This window comes from Eurosta solidaginis, chromosome 1, assembly GCF_040869045.1.
Source record: "Eurosta solidaginis isolate ZX-2024a chromosome 1, ASM4086904v1, whole genome shotgun sequence".
NCBI classification, from domain to species: Eukaryota; Metazoa; Arthropoda; class Insecta; order Diptera; family Tephritidae; genus Eurosta; species Eurosta solidaginis.
In genome coordinates this window covers 62618136-62640674 of record NC_090319.1, presented here as the reverse complement: position 1 = coordinate 62640674, position 22539 = coordinate 62618136, and the positions used below count along the sequence as shown (strand labels likewise).

Here is a 22539-nt window from a genome sequence, read left to right as displayed (position 1 = left end):
AGCAGTAGTAGTAGCTGGCCATTATTTTCATATCTCTGCAATTTGATTTCCAAAATGTGCGTAAAGCAATTGTTTATGGTTGCCTTTGTTTAGAGTGACGTTATTCATCAAAACCTGGACTTCACGCGAAGTGAATATCCAACTTACTATATACCAGCTCAGAATAAGTAATTTATGAGAGTATCAGCTGTAGAGCAAGTTGACGCCTAGTGCCAGTAGGGGTGTAAGGACTAGATTTGCGCAGGTTGCGCCAGGTTAAATATACTTTGCTTATTACCGAGTTAATATGATCGCTACACGAGAGCTTAGAATTAACAATAAATCTTAGACTTTTTATTTTATGAACAACTTTAAGGTTTACATTATTTATAGGTATCGGTATGTAGAACGTAGGTTTTACTACAGTTAAGTAACCGCCCATTGTCCGTAGCCCAACTAGATACGGCTGACAGGTCTTCACTGATATTAGCCGTGTTTTTTTTTACACGCGGATACGTTTCGTTTACGCATGAAAAAAAAAAAAACGCCTACCCTCGCTAAGATAATGCTTAGGAGATCCATATAGCGGCAGTGGCTAAACAACTAGCTACAGCACAGGGTGTACCGAAAAACGGAGACACAACCCTCTGTTGTATTTCCGTGTATAACATATAGCTGAATCAGTTGTGATAAATAGTGGACGCGCATAGAATACATAGAATTAGTGCAGAGAGTGAAACATGACACATATTTCAGTTACATCTGAGTATAAATATCTGAGTATAAATAAATAAATAAATAATGCGTATTGAAATTTAGTAGTACTAAATTTATGTATAGCAATTTCAGAGGTGTATTTAAAGTTTGTCGCTTAGCAGTCCATATAAAGTTTAAGCGTAAACGTATATAGATATGAAAAAAAACACAGCTATTATAGCTTTTTTCAAGATGTATTCTGAAGGGCAAACAGTCGTACAATAGAATTCGCGTAGGCTGCAAATTGCCCGAAAATAGAAGGTATAGTATGAAAGAAAACATTATGAGTTGACAAAGAAAGGTGCAACACTCAATAATTCAACGCCAGACATCTGAATTCCTTTCAGGAGAAAAGATGGTTGACGCGGGTTGCTGCAGGTAAGCTGGGTTGTAGAAAACTCTGAAAGTAGTACAGAGTTTGCAGATTCGTGCACTCTGAAGCTTCTTCACATATCCCTGCTTCGCTCACACTTGTTATATGCGTTCATTATCTGGAGACCTTAGGATCAACAATCGGTTAATAGGATTGAAAGGGTTATATTTATTAAAACACACAATGCGGTCGTTGTAGTTTTAGAATTCGTTTCCATCATACTAGTCACATATACAGCTAATTAACCTAAGCTCCCTGTATAAGAGAATTAATTATATTGTTAATAGCAAAGTTGATTTCCCCCTTTTTTTTAAAGCGAATAAGCTTTTCATTTCACGTTGATAGCAGCAGATCTAAAAAAAATGTACCCGTTTCGCACGCTCTACAGGAGTTCAAGGACTTATCTTCCACTAGGTTGAACTGGCTGGCCCATGAAGACCTCACGTTGACTGAATGAGTCTTCCACTAAGGTAATTGATTTTTCACTATATACTTTTGTGTTATTATTAAATAATTTTATTTGATACGTATATATTATTAATCTTAAATCTGCCTTTAAAGTGCTCTGTTGTGCAGCCTTTATATAAAATAAATAAAATGGCGCATATATTTTGTGACACGCAAAAAAACCGAGGGAATTGCTCATATATACTAATAGATTGTAGTTTACAAGAAATGTATCGAGAGCTGATGAGAAAATCGTCATGAAATCAACCTAGAACTGTGGATTTCATAAATAAGTACCTTCCAATAAGTACAACGGATGCGCGTCGAGCTGGGTTTCTCTAATAATACCATCGCGGCGATATATTGGCAAATTCAAACTCCGCGTGAAAGCTATCATCACTGAGTCGAGAATTTTCGCTTTTTTGGATCGTTGGAGAATACGGAAACCCTAAATCGAAAAATTATATTGGCAAGTATCTGGCTGGATAACCAGATATCCGAGAAAGGCTGGTTAGGCCGGTTCTGAATACATGCATAACTCTACTCAAAATAAATTTCTACGCAAGATTTTAATGTTGATTTTGGCTTGAAACCAGGACCTTTGGTTCTGTAGGCGAGCACGCCACAGCCACACTATGGCAGCTGCCATGAGCCATTTAAAAAGTGGCAAATCTACACAGGTTACTCATATCAAAGGCGCACTGTAGTTAAAGATACGCGAATGAATGTGTATATATGAAATAGGTGGAAGCGCGAGTAAAATGTACTAACATATAATGCGCGCCAATTGTTACACTTTTCGAATTGGTGCTGTTGTACTTCTTAGGTACTAAGTATGGTATAATGCGCGGAAGGTGTTCGTACGTAGCAGTTTTGGCGATTTCGAGTACTTTTTTTGATGTTTTACTATTTCGTTTTATTTTCTTATTTCATTTGTTATATTTTTATATGCACGCTTTTTTGTTTTTGTTTTTTAGTCATTGCACATCATTATATCTTAGGTACTCGCATTTGCTGGTATATCATTTCGTTTAGCCGCATATCTCATTTACAAGTTGCCACCCATCACCTATCCACCCGCCACTCAACTAAAAAAATGCTACTGAGCAGATACTAATGATTCAACACTTGAATTTGTTTAGAGTGCGGATGTGTGTAATTTCATTTGGAATATATTTATGTACAAATGTTTATATGCAAATGTCGTTTGTATGTTGGTATGTATTTGTATATAGACGGTACATATATTCGACTACTCTTATGTGCGAGCGTCATGTATTTATGTATGTATCTTGTCAGCTTCTGTTTGTCTGTATTTCGTCACTTTGCTCTTTATTTAATTTAAATTTGTTTTTATGTTAGGAATTCTTTTTGGTTTTTTGTTTTATTGCTGCAGCATACCTTTTTTATTGTATCAATTCACACACATAGTGCACATTGTATATTTACATTAGACTGTGAAAAAAAAAAAAAAACAGTGCATGCTCGATATTATGTCTAATTGAAACCAGAATGCCAAGCAAGTTTATAGATTTCAGGGAAATGGTTATTTTTTCTAGAATCTTCTTTTTCGTCCAGAATAAACTAATAGTAAGTAAAGTAGCAAAAAAAGAAATAAAAAGACAAACGGCGATGGTTACTAACATATGTTTCTGAATTTCACTTCTTCATTAGCTAGTTTTTCGGGAGCTGTGTATTGATCTGGTAATGTCCAGCATTCATACTTTATACTAGTGTAAAGGCAGATGCCTTCCTCCACTCAGCCATATGAATGCCCCACTGCTCGCTTTGCAATTGGCATCTAAGTGTTGCCTTTGTGTTGCTATTCCTTTATTCACCATTTAGATACATACTGACTAATTCTATATGCTTTTTAATCCTAATTGTGTGGAATAATTACCAGCGCGCTCTAAGAGCTTAGTAACATTGGGTTTATAGCATTGCTTTTATAAGCAGCACAGCGGAAGTACTGTCCTAGTAATCATCGCCATTTGTAAACTTTGTAATTATACTCAGCGTGCTTTGCACACTACTACTGCCACCATATATGTGCTTAATAAAAATTAGCAAAACAAAATTTTTTTTAAGTCAAATTTTAACAAAAAATTGAATATCTTTACAGTATATAAGTAAATGATGTCAACATTCAACACCAGTAATGATATGGTGCAACAAAATACAAAAATAAAAGAAAATTTCAAAATGGGCGTGGATTCACATTTTTCGTTTAATTTGTTTAGAATACATTTAATGCCATAAGTCGAACAAAAATTTACCAATCCCTGTGAAATTTGGTAGGTGCATAGATTCTATGACGATAACTGTTTTCTACGAAAATGGGCGAAATCGGTTGAAGCCACGCCCAGTTTTTATACACAGTCGACTGTCTGTCCTTCCGCTCGGCCGTTAACACGATAACTTGAACAAAAATCGATATATCTTTACTAAACATAGTCCACGTACTTATCTGAACTAACTTTATCTTGGTATAAAAAATGGCCGAAATCCGACTATGACAACGCCCACTTTTTCGATATCGAAAATTACGAATAATGAAAAAACAGCCATAATTCTATAACAAATACGAAAATAGGGATGAAACATGGTAATTGGATTGGTTTATTGATGCAAATTATAACTTTAGAAAAAACTTTGTAAAATGGGTGTGACACCTACCATATTAAGTAGAAGAAAATGAAAAAGTTCTGCAGGGCGAATGCAGATGATATTATGGGTCACCCGTGTCCACATTTTGGTCGATATCTCGAAAACGCCTTCAAATATACAACTAAGGTCCCGAAAAGGCGTCCACATATAGAACTAAGGCCCACTCCCTTTTAAATAATCAATAACACCTTTCATTTGATACCCATATAGTACAAACGCATTCTAGAGTGACCCCTGGTCCACCTTTATGGCGATATCGCGAAAAGGCTTCCTCATATAGAACTAAGGCCCCTCCCTTTTGAAATACTCTTAAACCATTCATTTCATACCCATATCGTACAAACACATTCTACAGTTACCACTGGCCCACCTTAATGGCGATATCCCCAAATGGCGTCCACCTATAGAACTATGGCCCACTCTCTTTTAAAATACTCTTTAATAGCTTCCATTTGATAACCGTGTCATACAAACACATTCCAGGGTTACCCTAGGTTCATTTTCCTACATGGTGATTTTCCTTTACTTTGTCTCTAAAGCTCTCAGCTGAGTATGTAATGTTCGGTTACACCCGAACTTAGCCTTCCTTACTTGTTTTCTCTAATATCAATAACGCAAACAAATGTATAAAGGAATATGAGCATGTATCGCTAATTAAATACAGATAATGTTACCATTTTCATTAATAAAAAAATATTATATTTTTGATTAAATTTTCAAAATTTTTAAAGATTTTATTAACTTTCAAATTAATAATATTTTTGTCGTGTTTTTAAAACATATAGTATTTTTTTTTATAAATAGTAAAAAAAAATATAATTTATTCTAATCAAGTCATGTTGAAAAAGTGCAAGACTTAGTTTAGAAAAATTTAAATAAAATTATTTCAAATTTTTTTTGTAAAATATATTTTATTTGCATTTCTCATGTAAACATTTTTTTTTAAAATAAAATTTGTGTTTATTGGAAAGATAAATTTAAAAGCTTACATAAGAAAACGGGCCATAAAATTTGAAAGTACAATAACTTATTTGACTCATTTTGTTTTATTTATCTTCCGACAGCGTGGATTATTGATTTATGTATATTGGAACGATTTTCTGTGATCCCTCGTTAAATTTGGTTTCGCGACAAAGCGGTTTCGTCGTTGTGCCATCATTAGTGTCAATTTTCTTCCTCGAACAAAACCGGTTTGTCTCGAAACCAAATTTGACAAGGGATGACGGAAAATCACTCCAACATACATACATCAATAACTATTTTCGAAAAAAAACTCATATGGGAATACTTTAAACAGTTTTACAATATACAAAAGCCTTTGTTTTTTTGCATTAAAATTGTAAAACTAATAATAAAGGGCGGTCCATAGGTATATAACTTCTTTAAGAACGAGCTTTAGCTTTATTGTTTTAACGCAAACCACCTAGGATAGAAAGTCACTGCGATCGTAGTATATTCACTACATTTTAAAAAACTTGCGAATAAACTAGATCACTATGGTATAATTAGAAAATACTTTATATAATTTCTTCAGTCTACATACATATATCATTATTTCTAGAGGAAAAATTATGAACAGCTACGCAAAAGAATGGCAAATTGTCATGGAGGCGAACAACAATTTTACTGTAATTTTTTTTTTCAAACTGAGTAAGATTGCTTTCACTCTCACATTGAAAAATGTGGATTTTTTTACGTATAGATCTAAGAAATCTACTGCGAAATTTTATATTTTGTTCGCTAAGCACACAAGTTTCTTGGCGCTCATTAATACGGAGCTAGTTAATGGTTAAACAGTTACTGAGGATCGAGGAAAACCTTTTTCATTCTTCGTATATACTGCTCTTATTCAACGTTTCGTAAGTAGTAGCGAATAATGTTTAAAATGCTATCATCGATGAAACACTTGGATATTACTTTTTATGTTGCCCAAACATCAATCTACCAAAACTATACGTCATCTGGTTGAAAGGCTTGAAATATTTAAAGAAAGAGGGGACTAAAATTCACAGACTTGAAGGTTCGGAGTGCTTTCATTTATGGAAAGACTTTATTATAATGACATCTAGATTCTCTGGATTATAAAACCTTTTCTCACTGACATTCAAGATTCAATTTTGTCATAAAACTTAAGTAAGGTTATATGGGTTTTTAAATTTTGAAAATGTTTATGGTTCAAATCAGACTAAATTTGAATTAGCATTAGTAATCAATTAATTTGATGCCTTTTTTAATGGCCAATGATTATTTCAATTGTTTTCCGAAAAAAGCAATTACTAACTGATTAACATTTGAAAAAATCTAGAAATAATCAAAAGTAATGAAAAAAGCCTTTTAAACGAATTGCGGTTTCACTGTATAGCGTTTGTTGTAGCGTTGAGCTCCGATATATGAACTTAAACTAGAACAACTTCCCATAATTGTCTAATCAATATTAAATTCCCAACAGAAGCGCGTGGGTTGTATAATAATTTTCTTTTCGATTGCTGCCTTGACAACTACAGAACTAAAACAAATGAAAATGTTTTATCTAGAAAAAACTACGTTAAATAAAAAACCAAAACTTCTATATTTATATTTTCAGTTCATCAGTCTTTTTGATAGTATTGAGCCCGTTTGGAAGTAGAAGAAAATACTTTTTCTGAAACCACCTAATATTCTATCTAATATACTATCTTCTTATGCAGCACCAGTTTTACTTGTTGAATTGAGAGGTTTATTTACATATCTTTCTTTTTTTTAATTTTTAATCGCACTTATTTCAATAAATGAATTTCACTAGAAAATGTGTCTATAGTTTCTCGAAGAAATTTTATCACAAAAGAATATATTTTTTTATGAAAAGTGCGAAATTTTGCGGAGCTTTAGCTCAAAGTAGTAGGTATTATGTTTTTTTGCAGTCAGGTTAAATTAAGCTATTTTGATTTTTTCCTAGGAAAAGAGGAAGAATAATTGTGGATATAATGTAGGCTTAATGTATTTATTTATCTCGGTTTTTGTGAAATCCAGTAAATTGTCACGTTTTTATTTAATGTTTGTTATGCGAGAGCTCAAAACCTTCGCATATTAGACGACTACTGGATCAATATCTTTATATGTGACCCGGTCTACGAAAAGGTGGCTTATGACTCAAAAAAGAAATTGCGAGAAACAGCTGTTAAAGATAAACAATGCATTTCTTTAGTTTCTTAGTAGTTTTTCTTTTGCATTATGAACAGTCATGCCCAAAAGGCAAATCACAAACCAGTTTCTGACCGATATTTTGGCTCCATTGCCATCGAAAAAAATGCTACCAAAAAAATCTGAGGATGCTTCACCAGCCACCAAAGTGATATCGAAGGAACCAAAGGCTTCATCGTCTTTCAGTTGTGCTCTTTTTCTCTACATTTTTAGTACACTTCTAAGCAAGTTAGGACTTTCTAGTTTTCGCCACGTCCTTTCACGTCTCAAAAACTATCGAAACCAGAAAAAATGTGGAAACATTTTTTTGAGTCATAAGCCACCTTTTCATAGACCGGGTCACATATAATTACTTTAATGTGTTTTACTTTTATTTAATCTACTTGTTCAAATTGCTTGTAATTTTTTTCCATGACTTAAATTTTAGAATTGCATACCAATTTTTTTTGTTTTTTTTTTTTTTGCCAAAATGTGTGGTAACAAGTATTTTTTTGAAATATCCAATGACAAAATATGTTTTTTATGTCTTTTTAGTGACTTTTGTTTAAATTAAGCTAAAAATCGGTTTTTACCAATTAGGTTTGTAATAAATAATTAATGATAGAAACGACATTATTGCCCTATATTTTGAACTTTCTTTAAAATGTTCCAATCGTACAGTTTCTTGGAAATGTTATATGATCCGTGGTCTATTTAAATTAATCTTTTAAATGACAATAGCTCTGAAACGGTGAATCGGATAAAAGAAATTTGTAAAATAGTGGCTACGATTAGAAAGAGATCCATAATTAATTATAATTTTTAAGAATATTTTGACAGATTCATATTTATTGCGTAAGTGAAATTTTGTTTCGATACTTGACCATATAACACGATGCAAGCCCCTGAATACTCAGAGAATTGGCATATATATCGGGTATTCTTTAAAACTTAATAATAACTTTCCAAAGGGCTTCCGTAAAACGCGCGTATTTTATTTATTTTTTATGCCGAGTCATTGAAATGTAGCTAAGAACAAGTAAGGAAGTCTAAGTTCTGATAAAACCGAACATTACATACCCAGCTTTACACTTGAAATGCTGTTGTTGTTTGTTTCGTGTGCCTAATAGTGTTACAAGGCTGCGCAATCATACATATACACATGGTTCTATTCTGAACTAATTTTTCTTCGAGTAATTGCTCCCGATACATAGACAATTGCTTAGTCATAAAAGGGGCGGTGCCACGTCCATTTTTTAAATTTGAATTTTTTCCTATTTTTTGTTACAAATTCACTTGGGAAATGAAATACCATTGATATAAAGCTCTTTTTTGCAAAGATATAGCTTATTTTAGTCGTCCACGACCCTTTTAAAAATCTTTTATATAAAAGTGGGCTTGGTCCTTAAGCAATTTCGTTAATTTTTCTTCAAATCATTCCTTAGAGTAAAGGCAACCTCTCTGCCGAATTTTGTTACGATAGGTTTAACAATTTTTGATTTATGATTAATATTATTTGTAAAATTGAACACTGTTCGTAACTTATATTTTTGTTACACTAGTCGACATATTGCATTCAAAAATGTAAGTTCTGTACTTGTGCAAATGTGTATTTTTATGATTTTAATATGTATGTTTGTTCTTTTCGTACCTAGTCCTGATGATGACTTCAGACTGAAGTCGAAATATCGACAAATTAAATAATATAATTGTATATCAAAAATTCACGTATTGTGTTTTATTAAGAATATACAAATATTTGGCCTAGAGCTCGTTTATATTTAAAAAGTTATAATTCAAAGGCCGTAAACAACAAAAATAGTTTTTTAAACTTTTATCAAACTTCAATATTCTAGGTGTATTATTTACTAAATAATCAGATTCATTGTATTTTCCAAAATGTTGTATATATAAAAAGTGGACGTGGTTATCATCCGATTTCACTCATTTTCAATACTAATCTATTCTGGGTCCAGATAAGCTCGTGTACCAAATTTGGTGAAGATATCTCAATATTTACTCAAGTTATCGTGTTAACGGGCAGACGAACGGACATGGCTCAATCAAATTTGTTTTCGATACTCATGATTTTGATATATGGAAGTCTATATCTATCTCGATTCCTTTATACCTGTACAACCAACCGTTATCCAATCAAATTTATAATACTCTTTGTACAAGTACACCTGGGTATAAAAATAATAATTTTTTAGCTACATACATGTAGCCATAGATAAAATATTATATTTGTCTTTGATTGCTTGCATAGTAAAGAAATTTCATTAAGGATTTTTAGTTTTAATCTAAAATTGTTGCGACTTAAGTTTATCTCTAATCAGTGAGTAGCATTGTCTTTTTTACATTCTTTTCAATGATGAAGAGTTTAGCTAATAATTATGTTTTACATTGAGAGAAAAAACTGTTATTAATCTATTAAAGAAAAACATGCAAATTATTTTATAAAAAAAATATTGTTTTATAAACTTATCTGAACAGGCACTTTAGAGTATTATTCACTAAAATAAATTTTACAGGAGAACATTTCAAGGGATCAAATTCTTATTCTTTATAATTAAAATACAAACAGTACCTTATATTTTTTAAGGCTTTTGATCATTTTTTTCATTTGTTTTAAGTTAAAAAAAAAAAAACCAAACAAAAGTTGTTAAGTCATTTTTGAGATATATCTAACGTTAAAAATAGAAAATTATTTATAGTAAATGTTGAAATATTGGGTCGTTAGATTTCCCGTTGAGGTAGAAAGAAAGTTCTTTGAATTATCTTATTAAAAAACTCACGGCAGTACTTAGGCCTGTGTTTCAAAAATGTCAGATGTTATTTCAAATAACAATATTTTTGATTTGGATAGGAATGATCACAGAAATAGTTGTACATACTCTTAAATGATCAAATTTTCTACAAAAAAAAAAACCAGAAAAAAATTGTACATATCGGTGCTTCCAACGCTACGGACGTTCCACTCAGATATACACTTTAGGTATAAAAACTATAGTAGGCATTGGAACAGAAAATTTTCTTTTGTTACGAGCCATATTTGTAGACGTCTATCTAAGGACTGGTACATAAAGTTCTCCAAATTTCGAACTACCTATAAGTTTTTAGTAATAACAAAGTAGGCTTTATATTAACTACTTCTGAAAACTTCAAAACGAGAGAAATTATTAAGAAGAAAGAGTTACGTAAACATGTTCTTTACATTTGGCCGAATAATCCCAATGTTAGTTACAAAAAGTTGAAAAAAACTCACAGGATTATCCTATGACACTACCTCAAGAACGGTTGTGCACATCAAGGAAGGCCTAGTGAAGGACAAGCCAAGAAGTGGCCGCCCAAAAGGGATCCGCAGACGTATAGTCACAGAATAATGTTTTATCCCTAATTAGGAAAGCCCGATCCATGTCAGCAAGAAATATTGCCAAAATAGCCAAAATCGCACAAATCTAGCAGAGAAATGTTATTACGAAAAGAAAAATTTAGGCAAACAATTTAGTCAAACAAAATTCAGGAACCCAGTACTACTGCTTGAAGTCTGGAGAGAACATTAATTTTCTAAAAAAAAAACCACCTTCCCTGCAAACATACTCCTGGTATTTATTCGGTAGTTATCAGATAATTTACCAGTAGTTCTTCAGTTAAACAGAATTGGCGTCAGGATAGAATTTCCCTATATACTTCATGTACATGTAAATTTATTTAAGTACAATATAAAATACCCAAAACTGGAGTATACCAGTAGTTTTTCGGGTATTATACCAAAACAATACGTGAACATTAAGAGAAATGTTTTTGGTAGCCTCCATGAAAATATCCCTATATTTCCCGCGGTAGTTACTTGCAACATACCTTAAAATTTGGCTTCAAATTCTGGTAGTTTACAAGTATTTTTCAAATAATTAATCTGTAGCTTTTGGGTAAGTTTTCCCTAAAGTATAAAGGAACATATTGGTATTTTCCCTGAAAATTATGTATAAAATAACCTTTAAATTCCCATTGACTACTGGTATTGGTCCTTGGTCCTTGCCAGTAACTTACATATTTGTTAGAAACTCTTTTTCCAAATTAAACGCCTTATTTAACTTATGTAGTTTTTATTTGTATTTTCGGTTTTTAAGTTTACAATGGTAGGTTTAAATATATATGATATAACAGGATATCTAATAACTTGTGGCCACCGTGGAAGTAATTATTACTATTCCCCTGGAAGTTCAAGGGAGGGTGGGGCCGTGTGTAGAAGTCCACAAAAGTGGGGAAAGCTTCTGACCGCCATTCACCTGGGAATGGCCAGAGCGATTCTTTTGCATGGGGTTCAAGCAGCTCACTACTGCCGGTCGCTTGCGGCCAAGTATCCTCTGGGTAGCCGCTAAACATCCGTTTAGCGGTGAGCTAATGTGAGAAGGCGACAACCTGGCTAGGCCACTCTAACATAATCGGTTTAAGGGCTAGCCGGGGGAGATCTCATCGGCAGCGTCTGTACACCTCTAGGTGCGGCTGCAAGCGGGCGTCAGTCTTGGAGCAATCGGCTCGCTATATAAACGGCCAAGTAATATTTTCACCCCCGCTGAGCGGGTTGTGCGCTGGGCTTAGGACCCGCCACGTAAAACCATACTCCAATGAAATATAACAACAAGCCTCGGATAAATACACTCTCTATTGATGACGACCATGGCAAACGTTTGAAAGACAATGAATTGAGGGCAAGCACCTGGAACGTCCGCTCCCTGAATGGGATTGGTGCAGAAGACCGGCTGGTTGATGTCCTCGTCAAAGCAAAATCTGACATCACCGCCATCCAAGAAATGCGTTGGACGAAGCAAGGAAGAAAGAAGATCAAAAATTGTGACATCTATTGGAGTGGCCATACGAATAAGCGCAGTTTCGGCGTCGGATTCGTGGTGAGAGAGAGACTTTGTCGCCAAGTTCTGGCGTTCACACCTGTGGACGAACGTCTCTCCGCTATCCGAATAAAAGCAAAATTTTTTAATATATCATTCATCTGCGCCCATGCGCCGACAGAGGAGAAAGACGATGAGGTGAAAGACACCGTGGCTAAAACCAAGGAACAAAAAACACAAGGGAAGCTAGACGTCGAAAAGCTTCAATCACAACAGACTGCCAATGTTTTCGCAACTCGACTCTCACACCTGCTCTCTGAGAGCACAACTCATCCTGAAGGAATACAGGAGGTGTGGGAGCATATTTCCAAAGCACTTCGTACTGCCGCCGAGGAAAAAATTGGTTACCGGCGACCACGAAAAAACAACTGGTACGATGAAGAATGCCGCGTTGCAACTGAAAGAAAAGACGCTGCCTACAGGGCTACGTTAAAAGCGAGCGCGACAAGAGGTGTGTGTGAACGCTATCGTGAGTTGAAAAAGGAAGCGAGGCGCCTTTTCAGGAAGAAAAAAGCAGAAGCAGAAAGGCGTGAGTGCGAGGAGCTTGAGCTGCTAGCCACCAGGAATAACGCCCGAAAATTTTACCAAAAAATACGGCGACAGACGGAAGGTTTTAAGACCGGGGCAAACTCCTGTAGGAACGAAAACGGCGACCTTGTAACTGATGTCCAGAGAGTGCTTAGATTATGGAGGGAACACTTCTCTGTTCTCCTAGATGGAGGCGGCAATTCACCGCGCAGAGATGAAGAACCCGATCCCGCAATCGATGATGATGGAATATATGTCCCACCGCCCGATTATGACGAATAGCAATAACCAGATTGAAAAACAAAAAGGCCGTGGGCGCTGATGGATTGCCTGCGGAGCTATTCAAGTACGGCAGCGAGGAGTTGGTAAGGCGCATGCAGCAGCTTGTTAGCAAAATATGGGCGGAAGAGTGCATACCCGACGGTTGGAATCTAAGTGTTCTTTGCCCAGTCCACAAGAAGGGGGATACTGCAAAATGCACCAACTATCGTGGAATCAGCCTTCTCAATATCGCATATAAGGTCCTTTCACGTGTATTGTGCGACAGATTGGAGCCCACCGTGAACCGGCTGATTGGACCTTATCAGTGCGGCTTCAGACCTGGTTAATCTGCCTATATGCCGCTATGTCTGAATTTGGTTTCCCCGCAAAACTTATACGGCTGTGCAAAATGACGTTGAGCAACACCATCAGCTCAGTTAGAATTGGGAAGGACATCTCCGAGCCGTTCGAAACTAAACGATTTTTCAGACAGGGTGACCCCCTATCGTGCTATTTCTTTAATTTGATGCTGGAGAAAATTATACTAGCTGCAGAACTTAACCGCACTGGAACAATATACTATAAAAGCGTGCAATTACTGGCATATGCTGATGACATTGATATCATCGGCCTAAAAACCCGTGCTGTTAGCTCTGCTTACTCCAAACTGGAAAAAGAAGCGGTAAAGACGGGTTTGATGGTGAATGAGGACAAAACGAAGTACCTGCTGTCATCGAGCAAAGAGTCAGCGCATATGCGCCTACGCTACTGTTGGCAGCCATAATTTCGAAATAGTAAAATACTTCGTTTATTTGTGAACCAGCAACAACATCAGCACTGAAATCCAGCGAAGAATCAATCTTGCCAATAAATGCTACTTTGGACTAGGTAGGCAATTGAAAAGTAAAGTCCTCTCTCGGCGAACGAAAATCATACTCTACAAGTCACTTATCGTACCCGTCCTGCTATATGGGGCAGAAGCATGGACCATGACAACAGCAGATGAAGCGGCTTTGGGAGTGTTCGAGAGAAAAGTTCTTCGAAAGATTTATGGACCTCTACGCGTTGGCGATGGCGAGTACCGAAGAAGATTTAATGATGAGCTGTACGAGCTATATGCAGACATCAACATAGTCCAGCGAGTTAAAACGCAGGGGCTGCACTGGCTAGGCCATGTTATGCGAATGAAAGATGATGCTCCGGCCAAGAAAGTGTTTCTATCGGAACCCGCCTATGGAAGCAGAGGCAGAGGGCGGCCCCCACTCCGTTGGAAGGACCAGGTGGAAAACGATTTCAACTCCCTTGGTGTGACCAATTGGCGCCGGTTGGCGGAGCGGAGAGCGACTGGCGCGCCTTGTTGGACGGCCATAACCGTTTAGATGGTTAAGCGCCAATTAAGTAAGTAAGTAAGGAAGTTCAAAAAAGTTCGGTAAGAAGGTGATCTAAAAAAATCTTATAAAATATATGTTTACATTTTTCCTGAAATGAAGTTCTCCTATACAATGCGGACCATTGATGTACATCGCCCAAAATTGTTTACAAATTGAAAAAATTTTAAAGATCATTTGATCCAATCCATACAGCATACTTTAGTGTTAATTGCGAAAATACTCGGAATTTACTAAAAAATTACTTGAAACATACTCCAGTTCACATATAGTATTAATAAAGGATAAATACCAGAACTTTACTTTAAGGTCGTAATTTAAGTTTGAATCGGATATTATACGTGGAAATTACTCAGAAATTACGGAATACATACTACTTTTATAAAATTGGTTATTATAAAGGAGGGCTAACAGAATTTTACCAAATGCTTATTTATTTTCGGATTATTGGTTTTAGTGTCATTAAAATTGTTATGACTGTATTATTAGTTTCGGTAGTCGATGTTTGCAAGGTTGATGGAAAAATTTGACAGAATGTTTTGGTTTGGCAAGCTATTTTTGAAACGAAACAATTTTTTTGAAGGTATGTTTTCAAAAAGGTCTTCTGCCATTCTTACGTCACCATAACGGTTAATCTATATTTTGGACGGAGTTGGCTCCAGAGCATTAAGCTCGTGTCACCCAAGGAAAAACTTAAATCCACCAAACGTGCCTTAGTTGCGGCCAAATAAGCGATATTGGGCTCAGATGAAAGCAAAATGTTTGAGAATAGGAAAACCAGCAAAAATCGCTAAAAAAATAATGTGGTGAACAGAGTCGCTAAGAGTGGATAAAACAGTTATACAAAACTTGATGCCGGGACACTCCAAAAGGGTTCGGTCATACGGACGGCAAAGAATAAAACGATAAAATTTCTTTGTTGCCTGTCATTTTAATTTGCAGAATTTTTTGAACCAGTTCTTAAAACAATTATTAGTCGTTTCCAAAATCGATAAACAGCTCCTTTATGCCAAAGCTGCTGTTTGGATGTTCCAAAAACGTGCTTCTAATTTCAGGTGGCATCATAATTGCGCGAACTGGTTTATGCTGTATAAAAACGTTCCAGGAATGTAGGAGGTTCAGAATTGCATAAATTTTATCTCTGCAGCGATGTTTTTTATGAGTCAAAAATTGTATTAAATCTATTCGGACGCTCCATTTTTTTTTTAGTAAGCCGTTGATTTAAAAAAAATCATAAATGGTATAGTCATATCGTACTATAAATGTGCAATATTTTGTCGAAAATTGTTATAGCACTTGCAAAATTCATTTTTCCAATTTCCCACCCAGAAATGAGAAAATCCGTTCAAAATAAATTTAGAAGAAATATGTATGTAATATGCAATTTTCAAAATGTGTTGGGCCTTTCCAATTTTTGACATCCTTACAATTTTTACTGGTTATATCTTTCGACAAACTGTTCATTGTTAAATTGTTTGTTCGTACAACCACCACTAAAACTAATTTTTACAAAAGGAAAATATTTATTACTTTCGAAGGCTTGCAAAGAATAGCATATTTTGAAAACATCTCAAACTTCTACATTTAAATGCTTTTTTTACTGTTATTTTGACGGAATATTACTATCGGGCCTGTTCTGGATTTCGATTCCAACAAATTTATTCGGAATCGGAATGGATTGGTGTTCTGAATATCGATTCCGATCAGACTTGGTCGATTTGAAAAGTTTAGCCTCTGAGCAGTCGGAATCGAAAGTAATTAGCCTATTAAGCACAGATAATTACATTATTTTTCCCACAAATAAGTTTTATTAAATTATTCATCTTATTTGTATGATCTATAACAACTTTTTGCTGGACTATTTGTTTATTTAGTATAACAAATCTTAATTTGAAAATTCCTATCAAAAATTTTCCAAACTGAACAAAGCGATTCTGGTCGAAAGGAAACCGACGTGTTCTCAATTTCGATCGATCGATTTTTGCGAGTTTTATGCACAATTGCACGTCTTCTTGCCTCTGCATTTCCGAAAACCACGGTTCTGGCATTTTGTTTAAATTGTTGCACAATTTTAATTTAACTAAAACCGAAATAAATAAAAACAGCTGTTTCGCTTGATTATCGACTCGAAATGAAAACGATTCGAAATCGACGTCGAATCGATTTGTTTCAATCGGAATTGAGAGCACCAAAAAGAAATCGACTCGGAATCAGCCTCATTTTACTTTTGAAAACAAGTCGGAATTCAGAACAGGCCTGAATATCTTAACATTTTGTTGCAACTGGGCCAAATAAACTCATCCTTGTATTCCGCAATCGAATTTGTAAAAAGTTTTCAAAAAAAAAATAATTGTTTCCGTTTTCATAATAGCTTTAAACTTTTTTTAATGCTGTTGAATGTTTATGGCTTTTATGCTGCCGTCCATAGCAGAAAAGCAGTAAATTTTAAAAAAGAAAATCGGAGAAAATTGAGTTTTTGTTTAGCAAATCTAAAATCTTCAAATCGAAGACCCTGTTTTATCTTTCATTGCGAATTTTAAATGCGTATTTATTTAGTTTATGATTGAACTGTAATCGCAGAAATTTATTGGCAATAAAATTCCTAAAAGGCAGTAAGGATATTTTACTGTCTTTTTGCAATGAACGGGAGTATGATGTTATAACTTGCACTTAGGGTCAGATTGTTGAATAAAATTTTGTGTTTCAGTGTTGAAGTATTAAAATTTTATATTAACTCCACACTGAAGAAATCACTAAAAAACACAGTAATAAATTCGATCGATTGAGTTTTATTTTTCTATAATTTTTTTTAGGTAATCACTAAAAAACACATCAATAAGTTCGATCGATTGAGATTTAGTTTTTTATAATTTTTTTTTTTTTAAGTAGCTATACTGAAAGAAAAAGACTGGTAAAATCGGGTCAATTCAACCGAAATGTCTGTAAATTGTTATCTATTGCAACAAGATGTTGAATCAACTACGCACAAATCGTTGATTCGTAATTGACCGTTTTAGTAGTCAAATGAACAAAAAAAAGTGGTTGCAACAGCTTTGTACGAAAGTACCTATGTTGCGGCATTTGCAAGGAAGATTAGTTTTCACTGAGATATTTTCATGGCAGAAATATACTCGGAGTGCTTGAAGAACAGTGCCGAGGGGCGACCCCGCTTAGGAAAATGTTCTTCTAATTGAAAAACCTTATTTCTAAAATTTTTATGTTGCTTTGCTCGGGGTGTGAACCCAGGGTCTTCGGTGTGGTAGGCGGAGCACGCTTCCATCACACCACGGCGGCCGCCATATACATACGTAAATATGTGCATGCATATACTACACAGCATACATAAGTACAAAGTAGAGAGCGCAGTGAGCGTAAAATTCTCTTTGAAATTTGCTCATGTATTGACTGTTGATCGCTGTTGAAATGACCAGTGCGATCAGTTGTGTTAACAAAAACATCAGTTAGATTGATTAGGAATCTGTAAATTTTACAGAATTTTGATAACTTAAGAGCGACAATTTCTCTTCTGTTGAAATGACTAAACTGCTTTGTTCGCTTGACAAAGAACTCGGTCGAATTAACCATAATTCGATCAATTTCACCGAATCTCCGTTAAGTCAAGAACAACAGAAACGATTTGTTGATTTTACTAGCACCATTTCTTTCAGTGTACATGTTTTTTAGCTGAAGATAAAACTTAAATTGATTCCATAGTCTCGCTTTTCTTGACAGACGACTTGAGTTAAAACAAATTTTTAACAAGTTATTTGTATTTTTTGTTTTAATTTGAATCAAAATTTAATATTTGTTATTTTTAGTTATTTATTAGGAAAAAATTTAAGAAATATGATTTTTTGTAACAGAAAAAAATTAGGATAATAATAAAAAATGTTTAACAGTTCGCAACGGAAAACCACGTTACTTTTCTGAATTTATTATTTATGAATTTTGTTTTGCGTCACTATTCATGCGGAAATTTCCAAACCCATAATAACAGTTTTTTTGTTATTCGTTCGGAAGATCTATTTTTCTTCCTGATTTTGTGGTTTTTCATGTATTTTTTCGTCTTCCGGCCGAATATGAAGAAAACTATTTTTTTGGAATTCTTTTTTGCTAGGAAAACTTCCGAATGAATAGAAACAACCAAAAAAATATAATAAATATTCACTTAAATTTGTTTAGCTTCGATTAGAAAATTAACTAAGAGAATCAGAGTTTTAGTTTGAAAACAGATAAATATGTATAAAAAATAAATTATTTAAGAAGAAATTATTGAAGAAAACAAATTTTAATTTGATCTTTTTACTCCAAAAAAGTATACATAAAAATCTATTGCTTTGAACACGTTTAAGAAAAAATCTTAAGATAGAATTTTTCAAAATAAATGAGATATTTTAAGATATTTTCATAAGTGATAATAACTATGAAATTTTCGATTTCTTTTTTTGATGAAGGCAATACTTTTTAGTCTTACTTCTTATGCAAACGAAAAATTTTGATATGATAAAGTAAATTTTATTCAACAGTTAATTAAATTTTTTTCTGATCTTTGAATATATTTTATTTTAAAGAATTACTAAACGATTTTGAGTTGGATTTTCGAAAATGTCAGTTGGAAATAAGAATTGTCAATTGGATTTTAGAAAGAATAAATGACGTTTTAAAAACCCTCATTGGATTTAGGAAAAAGTAAAAAAAAAAATTATTTTCACGCTGTTTTAAACCCAAATGCATTTCAAATTAATTTTCGAAATTCTAACGGACTATTGTTAAACCCAATTAACTCTTTCTAAAATCCAACGGAAAATGGTCTAGTAATTTTTTTAAAATAAAACATTTTCAAAGAACGAAAAAAATTTTTTTACACTGTTGAATAAAATTTCTTCAATCTAATCCAAACATTTCGTTTGTATAATAACTGAAACTGTTATTATTATTATATATTTAGGCATAAAATAATTTTAAGATTAACAAAGAAGAGCACTGCCTACTATGCTTTTCAGCTCAGAGAAAGAAATACAACTAAAAAGTATTGCCTACAGCAAAAAATGGAAATCGATAATTTCTTATTTTCACTTATGAAAATATCTTAAAATATACGAGTTAGTTTGTAAAAAATTTTATATAATCGTTACCTGAAGTTTTTCTTTAACGTGTTTAAAACAATGGATTAAGATACCTTCTTTGGTTTAAAAAAATAAAATTTAAAAAAAAATAGTTTTTTTTCAATATTTAGTTTTTAAATGACTTATTTTTAATTTTTATTTAGTTTCAAACAAAAATTCTGATTTTCTTTATTTTGCTAAAACAAATTTTATTCAATAATTTTATTTTATTTTATTCATTTCTAGGAGGCAAGATAATTTTTTTATTTCACAAAGTTAAGTCCTAAAAACAAGAAAGTAATAAAAATTTAACACCAAAAACAATCAAATTATGTTTTGGATGGACAATATATAAAAAATATTTAAACAAAAATTCCATTCACAAAGTAATTTCAATTCATTTTCAACCAATCGAATATATCTCCAAGTGATTTGATTATTATTTTTGTTTTTTAATACAAAGAAGCCAAATCAGAAAATCGGGGTTTGATCACTCTCGATCTGCTTAGAAATTATTAAATTTAAAAGTAATTAAATTTTATTTTAGCTTTAATTTTTAAATTTTAAAGAATTGCTAGTCAGAGGTTGCGAACTTTCTAAAAAAATAATATTTTTTCGGTCAATAAGAATTAATTTTAAATAGTAGTGACTAATTTTTTCACTTGCAAAGAATTGATAGTCAAAACAGAACCGCGTTATTAAGCGCTCTCGACTTGTATAAAAAAAATGTTCACAAACTAATAATTTTTTTGTCTTCGATCCGAAAGGATTAAAATTATCAAAAGCTTAAATCATAAATTTTTTTTTTTCGAAAAATTATAAAGGGCAAGTAGTGCTGCTCGAAAACTAGTGAAATTTTATTTTCGATCAAAAATATATAATCTCAAAGAGTTTAAACTTATTTGATTATCTTTTTTATTAAAAAAAAATTATTACGTAAAAAAAGATTATATTTGTTTAAAAAAAATTTAACTCTAACATCATTGAATTTTCAATTAAAATCTGGTGTCTTATTCACATCACATTTCCACAAACAACAAAAAGATTACGACAAATTCATTTGTAATTTGAGTTTAGTGTAAACCTGTTTAATTTTTTATAATCACTTAATACATTTCAATAACATTTTTTTTTTTACAATGACACTCGCACGTACTCAACACCAAGCGTGCAACGCAACCAACAAACGCAGCGCGTCCTAGACGCATTTCACGCGCACTCACGCATTAGAGCTAAACGCCAACAAAAATTTCAAATTCGCCAATGTTCAAACGTTTACACTTCTTTTTTACCTTTGCATTGCAATTAAATTTATTTCACAAAAAAAAAAAAAAAACAAAAGATCGAAGCGGCATTACAAATTAAGTTGCACCAAAAATTTTTGGTTTTTTTTTGTGCTTTGACTATTTTTTTTTTAAATACTTTTTTATGTTTTTTTAAATAAAAGTAAAGACACACAAGCCTTTGCACTGTTAAGAATTAACACTTTCCTTTAAGTATTTGAATTATTCTTATAATTTTAACGTTTGACAATTTCCACTGTGCACTTTATATTCCGAAATTTGTTGCACGTACAAATTTTCTTATTTGACTCAACACTCAGTGCGCATTTGTTTGTATGAAAGTATGCGCGCACATATGAGAATTAACCAAATTCATTCACAATTTGTCTCGCACACGTATCCGCTTAAACGTTGTCATTCGAATGCGTGCTCTATCGCGACTGAACAGTTCACCCAATTCAATACCCCAATGCAGCCGCATACAAAACAGTTGCAGTCCGCAGTTCGCAGCAGCAGCAGCATAAAGAAAATACCAACAGAAACAGCATCAATGTTAAATGAATGTTGAAGCAGTCTGTCCAGAGTATGCCGAATTTTCTGTTACAACGCTGCTTTCGTTTACATGTCAATGTACAAACAGAATGACGAAGAGAATTTTATACAAATCACAGTGCATTTGACACATACAAACCAAAGAAGGTGTATTTAAAAATTTAAATAATTTCACCTTCTTTGGAAGTACCATACGAACATTTACAGTTTTCTGTGAACATCTTGTAACAAGATTTCTCTGTTATTATTATGTTTAACAAGTTTTCTGCATACGGCTCTGCTGACGCAGGCAGCGATTTGTGCATGACATGCTCTGCTCTGTGGCTTAACTTCAAAATGTTATTTAACAGTGCCGGTATTACAATGTGGTGAGTAATTTTGCAGCAACAAAAAGGGTTGCAGCAAGCTGTTAATATGCTATATAGGTGTATGTGTGTACTATGGTGAATTTAATCACTATAAAATATTTCCGCTTCCGCATTTAATGCCGTTATCTATTAGATGTGTTAGTAAGAGCGCAAGAATTACAGCTGTGTATGTACTTATTTGTTTTTGATTTGATTTTCATAGTCAACGGCAGTGCGTGCGCTCGTAATTAAACATTCGGTTTATTCTAAATTGCGTAAAAAATAAAAAAATTAGAAAACAAAAATAAACAATAAATTGGCTGCACAAAATGTACAAACGTACAAACACGTTGCTTTATAACTAACATGTCAACAAATAAAAAAAAAAAAACAAGAAACTAGAACGATAAGCCAAGTATGCGCCGTTTTGTCGTAGAGGCATGTCCATTGACGCCATTTAAGAAATGCAATAAAAAACCCAAAGATTACGCAGCAGCTCATCCAAGCGAGGGTAGGTCTCTAGCATTTAGCAATTACATCTTCCTTGTACAATTGTGCGCGTGTAACGGTCGTAAATAAAGCAATTGATAGTGGCAAAGTTACTGGGGCATTTTAACACCTTTATCATCATAAAACAAGTAACGACGGGACTGTCTTCCGCTGTGGCAAAGACTTCATACCTTTCATGAATGGGGCTGAACAATAATCTTATCCCGTTCGTAATCTCCAAATAATTGGATGTATAAGATAAGAAATATATAGTGAACAGATGTATATACCT

At 33.6% G+C, this 22539-nt stretch overlaps 1 protein-coding gene across 2 annotated transcripts in view; it reads right to left on the bottom strand.

Moving 5' to 3' along the window:
- Positions 1-21287, bottom strand: part of bnl (branchless) — a 484540-nt gene extending 463253 nt beyond the window's left edge. For both annotated transcript variants that reach the window (XM_067756622.1, XM_067756627.1), the window contains exon 1: positions 20869-21287. The gene's annotated coding sequence lies outside the window, so the exon portion shown is untranslated. The remainder of the gene's footprint in view (positions 1-20868) is intronic.
- Positions 21288-22539: the final 1252 nt, after the last annotated feature.